This window comes from Vulpes lagopus, chromosome 13 (genome assembly GCF_018345385.1).
Source record: "Vulpes lagopus strain Blue_001 chromosome 13, ASM1834538v1, whole genome shotgun sequence".
NCBI classification, from domain to species: domain Eukaryota; kingdom Metazoa; phylum Chordata; class Mammalia; order Carnivora; family Canidae; genus Vulpes; species Vulpes lagopus.
The window spans coordinates 26579543-26599066 of NC_054836.1; positions in this window are offsets into that span (position 1 = coordinate 26579543).

Genomic DNA, 19524 nt, shown 5'->3' on the forward strand with positions numbered 1-19524 from the left:
ACCCTGAGCTGCAAACGGGGTCGCTGTGTTCAGTCTCTGGGTTACCCGGCGGGAATCATGGGAGCTGCCCAATCCAAATTTGACCCCGAAACTCCGTTGGGTTGTCTCGTGGCCAACTTTGAAACTCTGGGGCTCTCACAGGATCTCAGAAAACGCCGTCTTACCAAATTCTCACGGACCTGGCAATCTCTGCCGACGCCAGGGCAAGAGGACCGAGGTCCCCCACCTGCAGGCTTCCTGGGACCTCCGCTCCCAGTGCTCTACACCCAGGTCCTCCCTTCCTCCCTCCCTTCCCCCTATTCCCTCAGCTCCAAAAGCCCCCAAATCCTTCCCCCCTTCCCCTCCCTCGGAGTCCCCTGAGCCCTCGGCCCGTCCACCTACTAAGGGGACACCAGCCCTCCCCCCTCCTCCACCTGGAACCCCCTGACCCCTCTCCTCCTCCTGCCCCCCAACCACACACTCCTTTACCCTTTCTGACCCCCAGCCTTCACCCCCTACCTCCCCTCCGATCTCCACACGCACAAGATCCCACAAGGTCTCCTCCTCCCCTGACCTGGCCCCTGCGAGAGGTGGCGGAGCTGAAGGGGTTGTCCGGGGCCACGCTCCTTTCTCGCTCCAGGCCTTTTCCCAAATTAAAAAGCAGCTGGGCTCTTACTCTGCTAACCTGGGAAACTGCATCAAGGAATTCCAGTATTTGGCGCAGGCATAGGACTTGACTTGGCCTGAACTGCACGTTGTCCACACCACCACCCTGACACCCGAGGAGACGGAGCGCTTCAGGCGGCCCGAGAGCACGCCCACCCGGGCCCTTAGGCCGGCGCCGCTGCCCCAGTGGGCGCTCAGGCAGTTCCCGCCGTGGACCCGGCCGGGACTATCAGGCTGGCGGGGAGGGCTGGGGGCGCCACGACTGCACGGCCACTGTCTCATCGCTGGAACTCCTGCACCCTCCAACAAGGCCGTCAACTATGATAAACTCCAGGAAGTCGTAGAGAACCCAGATGAAAACCCTGCAGTTTTCCTTAGCTCATGAGGCTTTAACCCAGGACACTCGCCTGGACCCTGCCTTCCTAGCCGGGGCTACTGTCTTGGCAACCCATTTTATCTCTCAGTCCTCCCCCAACATGTGTAAAAATGAAAGAAGGCGGAGGAGGGTCCTTAAATTCCCATTCCCAACCTGGTGAAAATGGCATTTAAGGTCTTTAACACCCGAGATGAAGCCGCTGAACTTAAGAGGCAGGCTAGACTCCAGCAGAAGGTCCAACTCCAGACTCAAGTTTTGGTGGCAGCCCTGTGCTGGCAGGCTCCGGGAGCCCACAGAAAGGGGGAACCAACCGCACCCCGCCTGGGGCTTGCTTCAAATGCGGCACCGAGGGACACTGGGCCTGTCAATGTCCCAATCCCAAGGAGCCAACGTAGCCATGCCCTCAACATCGAATGACAGGCCACTGGAAATCCACCTGCCCTGGCCTCAGAGGATCCTTGGTGCCTCCACATGGAGGAAACCCTGAGCCGGTAAGTCCAACCTTCCCACTTCTCAGATTGGATGATGACTGAGGGGGCCCAGACTTGGACACCCCTCCTAACCCAGGTCAAGCCCAGGGTTCTGCTCCAGGTAGTGGGTAAGTCCATCTCTTTCCTGTTGGACACAGGAGCAAACTACTCTATTTTGCCTTCCTACCCAGGTGCCAGTTTCCCCTCTCCAGTAGCAGTGGTGGGAATTGATGGTACCTCCTCTATACTACCCCACTCCTCTCTTGCAGCCTGGATGGATTCCCCTTCTCACATTCCTTCCCTATAATTCCTTCCTGCCCAGCTCCTCTCCTCAGCCGGGATATCCTATACAAACTCAAGGCCACCATTCGTCTTTCTCCCTCACCCACTGTTTCTACTCCCCTCCTCTTCATCGAAAATCCAAACATCTATCAACTTCTCCAAACTGCCCTAAGTAGCCAAGCTCACACCATACTTGCACAGGAACAACTTCTCCAAACCCACCTACAGGCTAACCCAACTCAGGACCAGAGTCCCTCCTTCTGGATAAAACTTATCCAGTAAGGCACTTCCCTCGCCAGCCTTTCCGACATGGGCAATCTGTCCCACTGTTGTATCTGTGCCGCCTTGGGCAAACCCCCCTGGTGGCCGTTCCCCTCCCTAATCCATTTAACTGCACCAACCCCACACCCACACCTCTGAGGGCCTTCTCCCTCTCTCCATAACATTCCCTTATTCACCGACCCTCTCAACCACCAATTCCCTGTTATTCCACCCCTAACTCTGCCCTCTGCAACATCACCCTGTCAAATGTTACCTCTCATCACTCCCCTATCGGCAGTTTCTTTTGGTGCAGTGATACCCTTTCTAAATCTCTCAATACCTCTGCCTCTCTCCTCTGTCTGCCTGTCTCCCTGGTTCTCTGATTAATTATCTATAGTCAGGCAGAAGTAGCTCTCCTCGCCAGCCCCCGAGAAAAGCAGAAATGAGCATTCTTTCTCCCACTAGTCATTGGGGTCTCCCTGGCCTCAACCCTGGTGGCCATGGGATCCGGGACGGGGCCTTAATCCACTCTGTAGATTCCACCAGGGACCTACCTGAAAGGCTTCAAATGGCCATCGAGGCCTCAGCAGTCTCTGGCTTCCCTCCAATGCCAGATAACCTCAGTGGCCCAGATGGCTCTCCAGAACCGAGGCACCTTGGACCTCCTCACTGCAGACAAGGGCAGAATCTGCATGTTTCTCAATGAAAAATGCTGTTACTACATCAATGAAACAGGTGTAGTTGAGACCAATCTCCAAATTCTCACCAAAGTTCCTGAGTCTCTCCAAACCTGATACCACCCCAGTGGCCCAACTACACCCCAAAGGTGCCAGACCCCACTACATGGCTCCTCCCCCTTCTAAGTCCACTCCTAATCATCGGCATAGTATTAATGATGGCCCCTTGCATTCTCTGATTCATCCAGGAACAAATTCACGAAATGTCTGGAGTATCTGTAACCAACTCCTACACTCCTACTTCCGCTTGCTCACTTCTGAGGGACCCACAATGCCCCCTACTCATCAGGAAGTAGCCAGATCTGAACCAATGCCCTGTAACAACAAAAGGATTGGAATGTTTGGCTGGCAGGATCAAGGAAGATCAGGAGGCACCAACAAAATGGTAGCAGACCCTCCACCTTGTTGTCCCTGCCTCAGAACTTTCCCATCACCAGCAGACCTCCCGGGGACATGTCATCAGGGGAGACTGGACCTATGCAGGAAACCTGAACCGTACTTACCCAGACCCCATATAAGGTCATGGGCAGTTATTGTCCCAGGCCGATTCCACCAGTAATATGCCTAATACCTATCACCCGGTACAGACACCTAACCCCTTATCCCTCCCCCCCTTAAAAAGCCCGCTTTCACTCCCCTACCCACGACTTCTCCACTCTCTCCCTCCCCTGCGGGCTGCAGAACCTCACCGAGAGCGCATCCCATTAAAAGCCTGTTTCAACCAACTTTTGCCTGGCCTCTCTCTTTCACTTCACTATCCATCTGATTAAACCTGATACTAAATCCCTACAAACTCAGGCAGCCCTAGTGGTGCAGCGGTTTAGTGCCACCTGTAGCCTGGGGTGTGATCCCGGAGATCCGAGATCAAGTCCCACATCAGGCATCCTGCATGGAGTCTGTTTCTCCCTCTGCCTGTGTCTCTGCCTCTCTCTGAATAAATAAATAAATCTCTACAAACTCATCAATGGAGAAGATACTGGCTTAAATCTTGATGACAATACTTTTGTTGACTATGCTTTGCCTGGTCATCTGCCATATCTGGTCCTCAATCCCAACATCTTCTTTTGTCTTTAGCTACACGTGGTATTGAAGGCGGCAGTTTGAGCCATTTCAAGGGAGTTAATCAATTTTCTGAGGTCTCTCATGTATATGAGAGGTATGCATTTTATTTCTGTTTCTCTCCTCTTAATCTTTTTTTATTATGGGGGGGGTGAGTCTCAGCCAAGAATCTAGAATAATGGAAAATTATTTTTCCTTCTCTAATTAGCATTTTAGAAGTATTTCTTTGATGGGCATTTGTAGGCTAGATGTAAGAACTGAAAGCAGGTTCATAATGAGCCAACTACTATTTTATTCTCAGCCTGTAAACCCAAAAAATGAAGGAAGGTTGCTAACATTCTAAAATTGAAAGGTATAGTTATTTTTGAAGCCCATTTCTTCTTGGGTCATTTTACCTTCTTTGCTCCATTTCGTTCATCTGAAGCATGATGAGGTTTAATATCTCTGCCCCTCTACACGTTTTTTTGTCCCTTACACTTGCCTCATGTAGTGGAAAGGGAATGTTTCAGTGGGTGTGCTAGAACTAGCTTGTATCAGCTTTCAAGAGTCAATTGTGCATCTCTTTCTCTACACTACATGTAGTGATATCAATTTGGTAGTGTGAAATATGCAATGATGGAATTATTTACACTAGGGACAGTGGCTACAAATCATGGGACTTTTTTTTCCTTAAGGACCAGATGTTATACATTTATCAGAACACCCCAGTTTTAGTATGATAATAAGTCATAGCAATGCAATACAAAGTGATCAGTAATTAGAAAAAAAATACATTTGTCTTTTAGATGCTATTAAGACTATGAAGATGCAAGGCAACTGGGACTTGTAGACATAAATTTAAAAAGACAGCTGTATGGAACAAGAATTTTTTTTTTAGAAACCCAGGGTTACCATCAGACTAAAGCTTGGTGGGACAGAGGTAGAAAAGAAAGAAGAGAGGGAGACCAAGAGGGTGACTTCGAGGTACCTGTGTAAGGAGATTCAGCACTGTTTGGGAAAAAAATAGCGGGACAACGGTAAACAAATGATTGTACAACCCTGAAAATCAAGAAAACGGGGATTACAGGTCTTCCTCAGAAGACCTGTGTCACTCAGAACTGGAGCAACCCTAATGTCGTCTCAAGGGGTCTTTTACTTCATAGAGCCTAGCAAATTACAATATGTCTAATAGACACACAATTGATAACTGTTGAACAGAAATGAATAAGACCAAGATTCTCCTATTTCTATTGCAATATCTGGTAAGACTGAACTGATACGGCTATGTCAAAAATTAAGAGAATAAATCCTGTCTGAAAAGAATCCTAATTGGCAAATCAACTTAAATAATAATGGTTCTAAAATGCAAATCGATCCATTCACTTCTCTCCCCATTAAAACCAACTGATGATTTCCCATTGTTGATGGGATGAATTTCAGAATTCCGAGCATAGTTTATTAGACAATTCAGAATCTGATTCTGCCAACTCTCCATGTTTTGCAAATGCAGCCCCACATCTCTCTGCTTTGACTCCTACATATCCTCCAGTAATCCCACAATAGACTAGATTCTCTGGCCCTACATATGTTTATAGAACATACTAAAACTCCCATCCCACAGCTCAAATCACTTTGATTTGTAAATCATAAGTCTGCATCTCTTAAAGAATTTAACTATGTCAAAGACAAGACTTTGTTCATTCTATCCAACACTTGCCCCATGCACTGTACATAGATGTGCAAGAAATATTTTAAATGAGTGGATGAATTATTTAAGGATTATTTATAGTCTCCAGGGAAAGATAAACTAGTGGTTACAGAATAAGTATAATTTCTGTAATATTTAGTCTTTACAAGTTATGAAGTTATGTGTCACTAAGAAAATTCTCAAAGAATCTCATATAGCTAGTGGAGTTTAAATCCAGTTCTTTGCTTTTATCTTAAATGCTCTTCCAATTCAAATAAAAATTCCTTTATGCTTTGGTCAGAATGCATTGCTTCTGACCATTCTCTTTTCCTTATTCAAAGAAAATCTGGGCAAAGGATTGGCTTAGTAAAAATTTTACTAAATTAGATCCAATATATATTATTGCTTAACTCTTTGAGGAAACGTGTCTGTGTAAATACATTAAAACAGATGGAGAGATGCAGATTCACAATTCAAATCAAAAGCAACATAAAACAAATAAGAAAAACAATTGAGAAGATAAAGACTCATGTCAAAATTTGTTTTAGATTAACCCAATCAATTTCCTTCACCACGTGCCCCTTCTCACAGATCCAAACTACATCATTCTACCTAGTTTGACCAAGTGATGTTCTCTGTGAATTAAAAATGAAACCTGTGGTTGAATCTATGCCCTTCAATCAAGACTCATTTTTCTTGAGAATGACTAACATTTAGTTCTGCATAAATTTGCCTAGCAGGCAGTTCCATAATATAGTTTTTAATAGTGTTAATGTCTACTGCCAGACATCTGTTTTAAACCTATCTTCTTTATTGTACTTACTCCATCTAATTGCATTATTTTGGTAAACAGAAGAAAGTAATTTAAAATGACATCTATCTGAATCAGTCCCAAACTAATTAGTTTTTTTCCCTCCCCAAAAGATGTAAAAACAGATGTTTTTGTTACTCTGCCCTGATACTGCATTATCTTTTTATTGTTGAATCAATTTGGTTAATCTTTTCCATTGTCTGCTTTTAACTGATGCTACTGTTTCCAATCTTATACAGAAATAGTCTTAAACATTTACTCTTGAAATTCTTACATTTTAACTACTATTAACTTTCAAATCTAACATCCTTTGATGTGAAAGAAAGAAGATGCAAGTATGCCTCTCACTGAATCAGCCCAGCATTTGGAGTGGAGGGACTTCAAACAAGGTAGTGGAATCCATTAACAAAAACAATCTTTGACAAAATTAACCTGTGCCATCAGGTATCTACTCAAAATTTGTCTTCTTTTCTATAAGACAAATCAGACTATGTGACATCTCAATTTTCCAATGTCAAGGATAGAATCCTGGCTTTTACTCTTTGTGTGTGGGGTGTATGTTGGGTGGGAGGGAAAGTATTAAAAGAAAGTTTTAAAAGGAACAATTAGAAAAGCTAGAGAAAATCTAAAATGGATTGCTATCATAAAGCCAGAAAAAAAAAAGTTGAATAAACAAAGAGGTTGTCAATAGCACAAAGTCATAACGATGTTAATTCTTCACACTTACATAGTACTTTGTAGTTTCCAATATTTTTCATATATTCAAATTTGTTACCAATGGCAATTCCATGTTGGACCCAGGATAGATATTAGTTTTCCTTTTTTATAGATTTAAAAAACCAAGGTTAAAAAAGAAATCAAGGTTAAGAGAGATTAAGACCAATAAACATGAATATAGAAAAATCTAAATCATAAAATATTTTTGCTCCAAAGACATGACTTACTACAAGCATAGTTTATGATCTGTACTGCCTGGGTTCAAATCTCAGACTACTGTGTTTCTGACACTTTGATCTTCCTAGGCCTCAGGACACTCATCCTGTATTAAGGAATAAAAAGCCTAGATACATATAAAACACCAGGACAACTGCTTGGTATTCAATAAATGTTAGCTGCTATTATTATAGTCAATGGGGTGACCATCAGGAAGAAAATACAGCCATAGCATCACTGTCTCAGTTTACCTTCCTTTTATGGAGCCTTGGAAGAATTGAGAAGGCAAAAGGAATTGTCAAGAGGCTCTTCAATAAGTAAGCAGTGGCCATCCACCCAATTAAGGAAGCAGCGGGACAAAGTGAAAGACCCTACTCCCTGTCACAAATGCTGAGAGTGGTTAACTCTGGCCTGGGCAGTCTCCTGCAAGAAGGAGTAGAGAGCCAAAATTTTCCTATTTACAAGGAATTTACATCATTCTAATGAGGGCTTTTGTTTCAAGACAGTGTTATGGAAAGTCATAACATGTGAATTTAATTCTAGTCTAAGAAATTGTACAAGTGTAAGCATGTAAGTTAATTACTTTTAATGTTGAAGACAGAAATTAACTCACGTAGTAACATCTGGTGGGCCTATTTGCTTTTTCAAATTAGGATAATTAGAACTGACAAACTACCTTCATTCCAATTTCTCTTTCTCATCATCCTTTAGATTATTTGCCAGTTGCTTTTTGTTGTGGAAGGGTTTTTTTTCCCTCTCCTTTTACTCAGCATCAGTCAATTTGTTTTATATGACGCTATAGCAGCTGTCATCATTACCATGCCACTGTCCATAATACAAATTTATATTATGTTGAAGGAGTCCTAATATGAAAGAAGTACATAGAATGTAAATGGTCAGTACTCATCATCATTATGTAGTATTCATGAAACTATACAAGTTGTAAGACAAGTTTCTAAAAGACTTTCCAAAACATATTTAGTCCTCTTAGCTCTTAGAACAGGATCTGACATACAGTAGGCATTCAATTTGTGGCATGAAGGACTGAATGAACCAATCAACTATATGCTATTTTACAATGTTATATTATCTGTCAGAGTATAATTATTTTTGCCTTTATTTTAGAAGTCTTTATTGCTATTTTGAATCATGAAACTTTGTTACATTTATTCAAGCACCCATTTAAGTACTTTGGATTGTGTCTCAATCATCCTGTGCATTCTAAAATTTTTTTCTTTTTTTTTTAATTTTTATTTATTTATGATAGTCACACAAAGAGAGAGAGAGAGAGAGGCAGAGACATAGGCAGAGGGAGAAGCAGGCTCCATGCATCAGGAGCCCGACGTGGGATTCCATCCCGGATCTCCAGGATCGCGCCCTGGGCCAAAGGCAGGCGCCAAACCGCTGCGCCACCCAGGGATCCCTAAAATTTTTTTCATTGCTAAGTAAAATGCTTGCCCATATAAAACTCTATGATCTCATGCTTTGTTACAAATACAGAGATTATTCATTCTTATAATTTATAATGAATTTTTTGGCCATTCTTCATAACCAGTATCATAAAAAGGGCAGTAGTATTCAGAACAGCTGAGTATTCATTCTAGCCCTTTAAAAAAATCACTTAATCTCTCTGTGCCTAATCTCATCTCTACAATGTCAATAATTATAAACTCATTTTCCATAGCTCAGATAATTGTTCTGAAGACCAAATTATTTAATAAAAAGCCAAATAAAATTATTAAATTAGAAAATATCTTTATGTGTTTCAGGATTTTATCCTTTTTGTTTAGGGAAAACATGAAATGTTTTAAATATAATACTTTAAATATATATATTAAGACAAATTTTTCCTTCAGAGTATTGAAATTTTTATGTAGCAATATGCTACTGTGTTTGAGTAAAATAAAATTAAAAATGAGAGCATCTACCCTAAAATCCTATTTTTAAGGTTATCTAATTTATAAAATATAAACTCAGAAGGTCAACAAAACAATATTTTCTTTAATAAACAGTCCAATCAATCAATTCATGTAACAAATATTTTGTAACACTTCTCATTTTTTTCCATCTTTGTCCAAAAATGAGGATATGTTTTCATTAGAATACTTGTGAAGATCTCTGAAAATGCTACATGGAGATTTTAATACTATTAAATATTCTGAGCCTTGTGGTAAATATTAAAAAAGAGAACTTCAATCTAGTTATATTAAACCTAAAATGTATTTATCACATGATGATAATAAAATTTCACAAATTATCAATCACACTTTGTGGGACTAAATTTACATACAAATATAAAGTCAGGCCTTTCTATCTCCTAGTTTCTCTTTAATATCTGTTCATCATATTTATTCTTAGATAATGCTTTTTTTGAAATTTTCCATAAGCATTTAATCTACATTGCATATTGATTCCAAAAGGTCTAACATATAGTACAAGTTTTTAAAAAATAATTAAAATGAATAGAAATAAAAGCTTCTAAATTGAGACAAGTTTCCATAATATCCTAAGTATGAATAAGAACATTGCTGAGTCTTGTTCACAGTATAGAATCTACCAAGTATAAATGCACAAAAACTATAAATGGTACTATTTCAGTGATGTTACTGAAATTATTTAAAGTAGGAATTTACTCAGCCTTAGGTGACCTAACAACTGCAGAGTTTAACAAACATCCTCATTTCCAAGACATTAATGAAGCAATTAGCAAAGAGATGAATGCAAATTGCAAGCAGTTATGGAGATATGTGAAATTCAAAGAAGGAAAATTAAAGCTATTGAATATATGACTGTTTTTCCTATTCAGTACCTTTGAGGATAACCTGGCTTGGCCATTAAAAATGAGTATTTGTCAAAACTGTTGAATTAAGATGCTTTGCTATTTTAAACAGGTGTATCAGATAGAACTCACCACAGACCTTTATCTCCAAGGTAGTCAATTTTTATACAAAACCCTCCAACTTTTGCCAAATATATTTTGTTCTAAAACACTAAAGAATATTTCAGGGGAAAAAAAAAAGTTTGGAGGAGGAGATTTATTCCTCCTGAGTGTCTTTCAGTTGCATAGAGTAAGTCAAGAATCACATTATACGTAAGATTAAAATTAGAGAATACGCTCAAAGACATTCTCAAATCACAAAGATTAATGCACTTGACTTCCCTTTAAACCTCACCTATTGTCTAAGAGAAATTTTACAGGATTTTTTGTTGTTGTGTTAAGAAAACAATAGGCTCTAACTAGAGTCCTTTGTGTTCAATCCCAAGTCACTAAATAAAGATTTAATACCTAACTACAGTCTCAGCCATGAATCGTTGAATAAAGACAATTTGACCTTTAAATGTATTCAGATTTAAAATGTATTTTTTTTTGTCATTTAGCAGTTGGGTTTATTCTCACTGGCCTATAATGTTAGCTAGGGAAATAAATCCTTTCATTCTTCAATGGAATTAAGTTCTACTGTACAAATGTATAATATTTAAAGCAACTAAATCAAGCACACTGACTCTATTACAAGAATATAATTTATTCACGGTCTCTTTTTTTAAACGACTAAACTAGAAAGTAAGCTAGCAAGCAAGCTATTTAGAATCCCAGTTCTGCCAAGTGTTGTCCTTGGGAAAGTCCCTAACTTTTTGTGCTTGAATTTCCCTGTCTACAGGATTGGGAAATAATAGAAACTGCTTCTTATATTTGTGAGGTTTAAATTAGTTAAGACAAATAAAGAATTTAGAAAAGTGTCTGATTCCTGTAAGCACTCAAAACATACTAGCTATTATAAAAAGTTAAGTAATCTAAAAATGTATAAGGAAAGATAGTTCTTGTTTCCTGCCACATTGAAAACCTTACCTCTAAAGAAATCAGTTTTCATATATCATTCTACACCACTATTTATGCTTATACAAATAAACATACACCTAATTTTCCTTTATTAACAAAAAGCTGGTCATACTGGATACGTTTTATTTAACTTGTCTTTTCATTTAGTAGCACAGCAGATAATACAGCAGATAACTTTTGAAGTATTTATATTCCTTATTACATTTTTCTAAAAAAGAGAAAATAGACAATGGAGTGAAACATGCCCTTGGCTAGTTTAAAAAAAAAAAAAAAAAAGGATCCTGGGGCAGCCCTAGTGGCTCAGCAGTTTAGCGTCACCTTTGTCCCGGGCCTGATCCTGGAGACCCAGGATCAAGTCCTGTGTCTGGCTCCCTGCATGGAGCCTGCTTCTCCCTCTGCCTGTGTCTCTGACTCTCTCTCTCTCTCTCTCTCTGTGTCTCTCATAAATAAACAAAATATTTTTAAAAATTAAAAAATAAATATCCTTAAAAGCAAATTCCAAAGCATAGTATGAGGTATACAGAGGTAATACAACATTTTATGAGAACATATTCTGGAATGACTATCTTGGGAAGTTGGAAGGAAACAGAATTATCTTTATATAATTTGGGCCTTAATTTTTAAGAAAAATAAACAACTGCTAATGTGATCCAGCAAATGAGACATTAAATCTGCTAAGCATTCTGGAGATAATTTAACTCAAAAATGCCATTCATCAAATAATGAGAAAAGGTCCGAGGCAGGGAGCTAACTTTCCAGTACACTATACACATTATTATAATCGATGTAACTAAAAGTTTTATGACATTGCATTTCAATAAAAGTAAACATTTTGCTTCTGTTTCTGTTAATGGTAGACTAAATAATTCAGACAATCTTCATATTCTGGACCATTAATAATCTGGTGAAGGAGAAGCTGAAAGACTAAGAAGTTTTTGATAGTCCTGTCGAGCCTCAGAATAGAAACTGAGTCCAGTGTCACCAAAGCTCCCCACTGAAACTCCTTGCTTTGACTGGAACAACAACAAAAAAAGCAGAATACAATCCACCTTTGTATCATTTCAATCTCTAAAACTGGAATAATGTGATTGAGACTGCAAAAATACACACTTAAAAGAATAAAATATTATTCCTCTTTGAAGAAAGATCATTTCATCTAGGGTCTCAAAACATTTGTACAAAAAATTCCACAAATGCAAAAGAAAAGAACAAAAACAAAGCAAAAGATAGTCCCATAAGGACATAACATAAACAAAACAGACTATAAGCACTCCAAATAATGTCATCAGATCTAAGCTTTAAAATAGATGTAATTATCATTTCTATATAGTTAAATAAACGATGTTGGGAACTTAAGTAGAGAACCATAAAGATATTAACTTGAAAGCGAATAAGAGAAAAGCACTTCTGAAATGGCAAAGTGAGTGCCTCAAAGAAAAATCACTTATCCATAGGACCAACAATTACACTGACAATGTCAAAATTAAGATTTTCTGAACACTGGAAATTAACCAAAGTTTTGGAACAATCTAAAGAACGTTTATTCAAGCAAAATAGCAGAATCTCATTAAAATTATCAGGATTGGGCAGCCCCAGTGGTCCAGTGGTTTAGCACTTCCTTCTGCTCAGGACGTGATCCTGGAGTCCCAGGATCGAGTCCCACATCGGGCTCCCTGCATGAAGCCTGCTTCTCCCTCTGCCTGTGTCTCTGCCTCTCTCTCTCTCTCTCTCTCTCATGAATAAATAAATAAAATCTTTAAGTAAAAAAAATAAAATTATCAGGATTTATAGTGTTTTAACTTTCCCTTTCGTCCTTGTTTTTTCAGTAACCCTGTAAACCAAAAGCCTTGCAACAACAGTAGGGGAGAAAATAAGCAAACAAGCAACCACTGGAGTGGCAGAATTGGTTTGGAGCTTTGCAAATGCCCCATCTGCAGATTATCATTATTTGACCAGCCTGTCAATAATTCTCAGGGTTTGTCTTTACTTGACCTGATATAGACCTCACTGAATGGTGTTTGTTGAAAACAAATGGGGGCAATGTTTAAAATTGCAGCTGACCCACTTTGGAGGGTAAGGGGTAAAGTATGACACCAACTAGGGCCAAACAAGACTCTGATCAAAAAATTGTAAAGAAAAAACTGGAAAATAACAAATAACATATTCATACAGGTCTTTGAAAATCTCTGGCATAGCCTTGGAAATCCAGGAGGCCAGGCCCATAGAGAATTCTGGGCATGTCAAAATAAGACCTGAGAAGGCCATAATCTCTTATCTCTGGCTGTCCTTCAGGATCTATACAAGCAGGAAGTGAATGATGAATGATGACAGAAATGTAAATTCTCTGATGAAAAACTGAAGAAATGCTCCAATGCAAACACAGAATCTTTTGGCAAAGTCTGAAAGGCTTTGACTCACAGTATTTAAAAAAAAATTTTTGCCTGATCATTAGCTGACTCTTAAGCTAATTTAGCAGACACTTAAGTTGCCAAACATAATATGAAGGATATAAGTTTGTAGAGTTAGCCCTGGAACATTAATAAATAAACCAACAGTAGCAGCAGCAACAAACAGCAAAAATAAAATACCAGGAGAGAGATGCATAAAAAAAACAACATGAATGTGTAGCACATTTGCAGGATAAAAGGGAAGAGAGGGAAGCTTCTGAGGAAATCTTGATGTTGGACTCAATAGACATGCTTATAATTAAGCATGTAATAAACTAAAAGAAACTATGTCTAAGAATTAAAGGATGTATGAGAACAATGTCTCACCAAATAGAGAGTATCAATAACAGAGAAATTATTTAAAAGAGCCAATTACAACTTAGGTTGAGAAGTACATTAACTGAAATGAAAGATTCCTGACAGGAGCTCAGAAGATTTGAATGGTAAAGTCAATGAACTTGAAAATATGTCAATTTAGATTATCCTGTCTAATGAACAACAACAAAACAAACAAACAAACAAAAACAAATGCAAAAAAGAAAGAAAGAAAGAAAAATAGACCCTCCAAGACATAATGAGAATCTCAGAAATACAAAGTATATATATTTTTAAATCTCAAAAAATTGGGATGCCTGGGTGGCTCAGTGGTTGTGATCCCGGGTTCAAGGATCAAGTCCCACACTGGGCTCCCTGCAAGGAGCCTGTTTCTCCCTCTGCCTATGTCTCTGCTTCTCTCTGTGTGCATCTCATGAATAAATAAATAAAATCATTTTTAAAAATTTAAAAAATAAAAGTAAAAAAAATTGTCCAAATTTGATGGAAACCACTGATCTACAAATACAAGAAACTCAGTAAATCCAAGTAGGATAATCTCAAAAAGATCCATACCCTGAAACAGCACAAACAGTCCAACGAATCTTGAACACAGTGAAAAACAACTTATTACATACAAGGGATCCTCAATAAAATTAATAGCTGAGTTGTCAAGAAAAACAGAGTCTAGAAGGCACTGTGTATGATATACTCAAGGTGCTGAAAGAAAAAAACTCGCTATCCAAGAATGCTATATCTTTCTAAATCATCCTTCAAAAGCAAAGGAGAAATTAAGACATCTCCAGACAAACAGAAAATGGAAGAATTAAAAAAAAAAAAAGAAAGAAAATGGAAGGATTCACCATTAAGAGATTTGCCCTATAAAATGCTAAATGGAATCATTCGACCTAAAAAGAGGACACTAAGGAGTTACTCACACCCACACAAAAATAAACACCATTAACAAAAATAACTACATAGATAAAAACAGTTAAGTGTATTTTTCATACTTCTTTTATTCTAATTTAAACTACATATGTTAATATGTAATATATATCTCTTGAGAGCTTATAATGAAAAAATAGAATTTGATGGCAACAATAGCAGAAAAGAGGAGGAGGAAATAAAGCTACATTGGAGAAGAATGTTCTGTGTTTTAAAAATTAATTTGCTATTGCTATTAATATGAACTAAATTATTCTAAATAAAATTGTTAATCATTATTCCTGGGGCAACCGCTAAGGAAGTAACTAAAAAAAAATAGTAATAAACAAGAGAAATGAAATACTATGAAATATTTAACCAAAAAAATGCAATAATGGAGGAATATAGAAACAACACAAAATAAGACATGTAAAAAACTCAAAATGACAGAGAGATATCCTATTAATTACATTAAATACGAATGAATTCAACATTCTGATCAAAATCAGAGATTAGCTGAATGGTTAACTAAACAAAAAGATCCATTTACATGTTGCTTAGAAGACACTTCAGATTGCGAAATATTCCCCATATTTCAAAAGGGAAATAAACAATTCAACAACCATAGATGGAAATTTTAATATCCTGTTTTCAACACTGGATAGAATTAGGCAAGAAATCAACAAGGAAATTAGAACACTTGAATAATACTATAAAGCAACTGGTGCTAATAAACATCTATACAACACTCCTTTGAGAACCAACAGAATAGATAGAACATGTCACACTGTTCAAAAAATTAATTAATTAATTAAAAGCCTTAATAAATTTTAAAGGCTTTAGGTCATATAAAGACTGAATTAATGTTGAAATCTTAACCAAAATTAATGTTTAAACCCTAACCAAAATACCTTAGAATGTGACTGTATTTGGAGACAGGACCTTTAAAGTGGTGCTTCAGTTAAAATGGGGTCTCTAGAATGGACTCCAATTAAATCTGATTGGTACCCTGAAACAAGAGAACAGGACCTAGAGAGAGGCACCAGTGGCATGCATGTACAGAGGAATGACCATGTGAGGAGGTGGCAAAGGGAAACCATATGCAAGCCAAGAGGCCTCAGAGAAAACTCTGCTAGCAATTCGTAAATATATGGAACTTAACACACTCCTAAATAACCAATGAGCCAAAGAAATCAAATGGGAAATAATATTTTGAAATGAACAAAAATGAAAGCATAACATACCAAAACTTATAGGATGCAGCTAAAGCAGTAAAGGGAGATTTATAGCTATAAATGCCTATATTAAAAAAAAAGAGGAAATATCTTAAATCAATAACATAATTTATCCCCTTAGTAAACCAGAAAACAAAAGAATATTAAACCAATACAAGCAGAAGAATGGAAATAATAGTAATCAAAGATGAAATAACTAAAATAGAAAAAACTAAAAAAACCAACAAAAATAAGAGTTGGTTATTTGAAAAGGTTAACAAAATTCCATTTACCTTCTCCCTCCTCCTGTGTCTCTGCCTCTCTCTCTCTCTCTCTCATGAATAAATAAGTAAATAAATCTTAAAAACAAAAAAAGTAAAATTCATTAAGGGGATCCCTGGGTGGCTCAGCAGTTTGGTACCTGCCTTTGGCCCAGGGTGCAATCCTGGAGTCCCGGGCTCAAGTCCCACATCAGGCTTCCTGAATGGAGCCTGCTTCTCCCTCCTCCTGTGTCTCTGCCTCTCTCTCTCTTTCTGTCTATCATGAATAAATAAGTAAATAAATCTTTAAAAAAACAAAATAAAAACAAAATTCCATTTACCATAGCATCAAAAAGAATTTTAAAATGCAGGAATAAACTTAACCCCTTTTCAGAGACAATTTAGCCTACTTTATTAGAATATAGATATGTGTACTTCTACTCAAGGAATCTATCCAATTTGAAGCACACAAAATGTCTATTATAATAAATGGTACTTATCTACCCAATACTATAGTCTCCACCAGGACACTATTTCTCAAATGGAAAACAGAGCTATGCCACCTGTTTGCTACATTCTCACTTTCCTTGGATATTTGAAATAATCATTAGAGATTTCCAGATACTACATATTAACATCCCATCAGGAGTCATACTCCTTCAAAATAATATCTAGAAGTCTCTAAAATGAAATAAACACAAGTATTTTAAAAATTTATGAGATAATTGATTACCTTTTCATGTTTACTCTTGAAACACAATTTTTATCTGGAGAATAAAGCAACTAGAGGTTATCTCCAACCTTAGGGAAAATAAACACTTCTGCTTAGAACCCCTCCAAAATTAGTCTAAATAAATATACTAGAGTTGTCACTGGCAACTGTTTCCTAATTTCCTCCTAGTCAACCAAAGGGGAGTTTATATAGCTATAGTTAATACTTACTGTTATTCCTTTATAAATACTACAGGACAAATAGTATGTTTAATATGACTAAACAAAACAAAGCTACCTTACTATCTAAAGCAAAACCAAATGGATTCTGGGACATATAATCATTACCTGGGTTTCATAATCTAGCTATTTAACTTCAAAACGTATTTAAGAAACTAATTTTTCATTTTTGGTTTCTTGAGGTGAGCCTGTATTGCTTTAATCTTTCCTGTTAGAACAGTTTTGCTGCATCTCAAAGATTTTAGACCATTGTGTTTTCATTTTTGTCTCCAAATATTTTTGAATTCTTTTTTTATTTCTTGGCTGACCCATTCGTTGTTTAGTAGCATGCTATTTAGCCTCCATGTATTCGTTGTCTTTCAGATGTTGTCTTTTTATTGATTTCACAGAACTTAATAATTGAAAATTTGTATGAAACCATACAAGACTCTGAATAGCCAAAGCAAGCTTGAAAAAGAGGCACAAAGCTGGAGGTATCAATCCCAGATTTCAAGATATACTATAAAACTGTAGTAATCACAAAGATATGGTCTGGCACAAAAATAGACACAGAGATCAATAGAATAGAGAGCCCAGAAATACATCCACAGTTTTATGGTCAATTAATCTATTACAAAGAAATAAAGAATACACAATGGAAAAAAGACAATCTCTTCAACTAATAGTCTTGGGAAAACTGGACAGCTACATGCAAAATAATGAAACTGAGATCTTTCTTACATCATATACAAAACTAAACTCAAAATGGATTAAAGACCTAAATGTGAGACAAGAAGCCATAAAAATCCTAGAAGAAAACACAGGCAGTAATTCTTTGACATCATCCATAAAAATATTTTTCTAGATATGTCTCCTCAGGCAAGGGAAACAAAAGCAAAAATAAACTATTAGGAGTATATCAAAATAAAAACTTAAAAAAAAAAAAAAAAAAAGCTCCTGCAGAGCAAAGGAAACAACCAACAAAACTAAAAGACAATTCACAGAATGGGAGAATATTTCTGCAAATGACATATTTGATAAAAGGTTAATATCCACAATATATAAAGAACTTATACAACACCAAAAAATAATAATAATCTGATTAAAAAGAGAGGATTTAAAGAGACTTTCTTCCAAAGAATACATATAGGTGACCAACAGACACATAAAAAGATGCTCAACATAGCTAATCAGAAGGAAAATGCAAATTAAAACCATGAGATATCATTTAAACCTATCAGAATGGCCAAAATCAAAACCATAAGAAATGACAAGTGTTGGTGAGGATGTGGAGAAAAAGAAAACTCTCACTCTTTTTTTTGCAACGGGTTTGCTGCCAGAACACAGGTGTCATGAAAACCACTGCTAAACCTAAACCAAAATGGGAAAGGAAAAGACTCACATCAACATCGTCATCATTGGACACGTAAATTCGGGCAAGTCTACCACTACTGGCCATCTGATCTACAAACGTGGTGGGATCGACAAAAGAATTATCGAAAAATTTGAGAAGGAGGCTGCTGAGATGGAAAGGCTCCTTCAAGTGTGTCTGAGTTTTGGATAAACTGAAAGCTGAATGTGAACGTGGTATCACCATTGATATCTCCCTGTGGAAATTCGAGACCAGCAGGTATTATGTGACCATCATTGATGCCCCAGGACACAGAGACTTTATCAAAAACATGATTCCAGGCACATCTCAGATTGACTGTGCTGTCCTGATTGTTGCTGCTGGTGTTGGTGAATTTGAAGCAGGTATCTTCAAGAATGGGCAGACCCGTGAGCATGCCCTTCTGGTTTACACACTGGGTGTAAAACAACTAATTGTTGGTGTCAACAAAATGGATTCCACTGAACCACCCTTCAGCCAGAAGAGATATGAGGAAATTGTTAAGGAAGTTAGCACCTACATTAAGAAAATTGGCTACAACCCCAACACGGTAGCATTTGTGCCAATTTCTGGTTGGAATGGTGACAACATGCTGGAGCCAAGTGCTAACATGCTTTGATTCAAGGGATAGAAAGTCGCCCGTAAAGATGGGAACGCCAGTGGAACCACACTGCTTGGAGCTCTGGATTGCATCTGCCACCAACTTGTCCAACTGATAAGCTCTTGCGTCTGCCTCTCCAGGACGTCTACAAAACTGGTAGTACTGGTACTGTTCCAGTGAGCTGAGGGGAGACTGCTGTTCTTAAGCCTGGTATGGTGGTCACCCTTGCTCCAGTCAATGTTACAACTAAAGTCTGTTGAAATGCACCATGAAGCTCTGATTGAGAAATGCACCATGAAGCTTTGACTGAGGCTCTTCCTGGGGACAATGTGGGCTTCAATGTCAAGAATGTATCCATCAAAGATTTT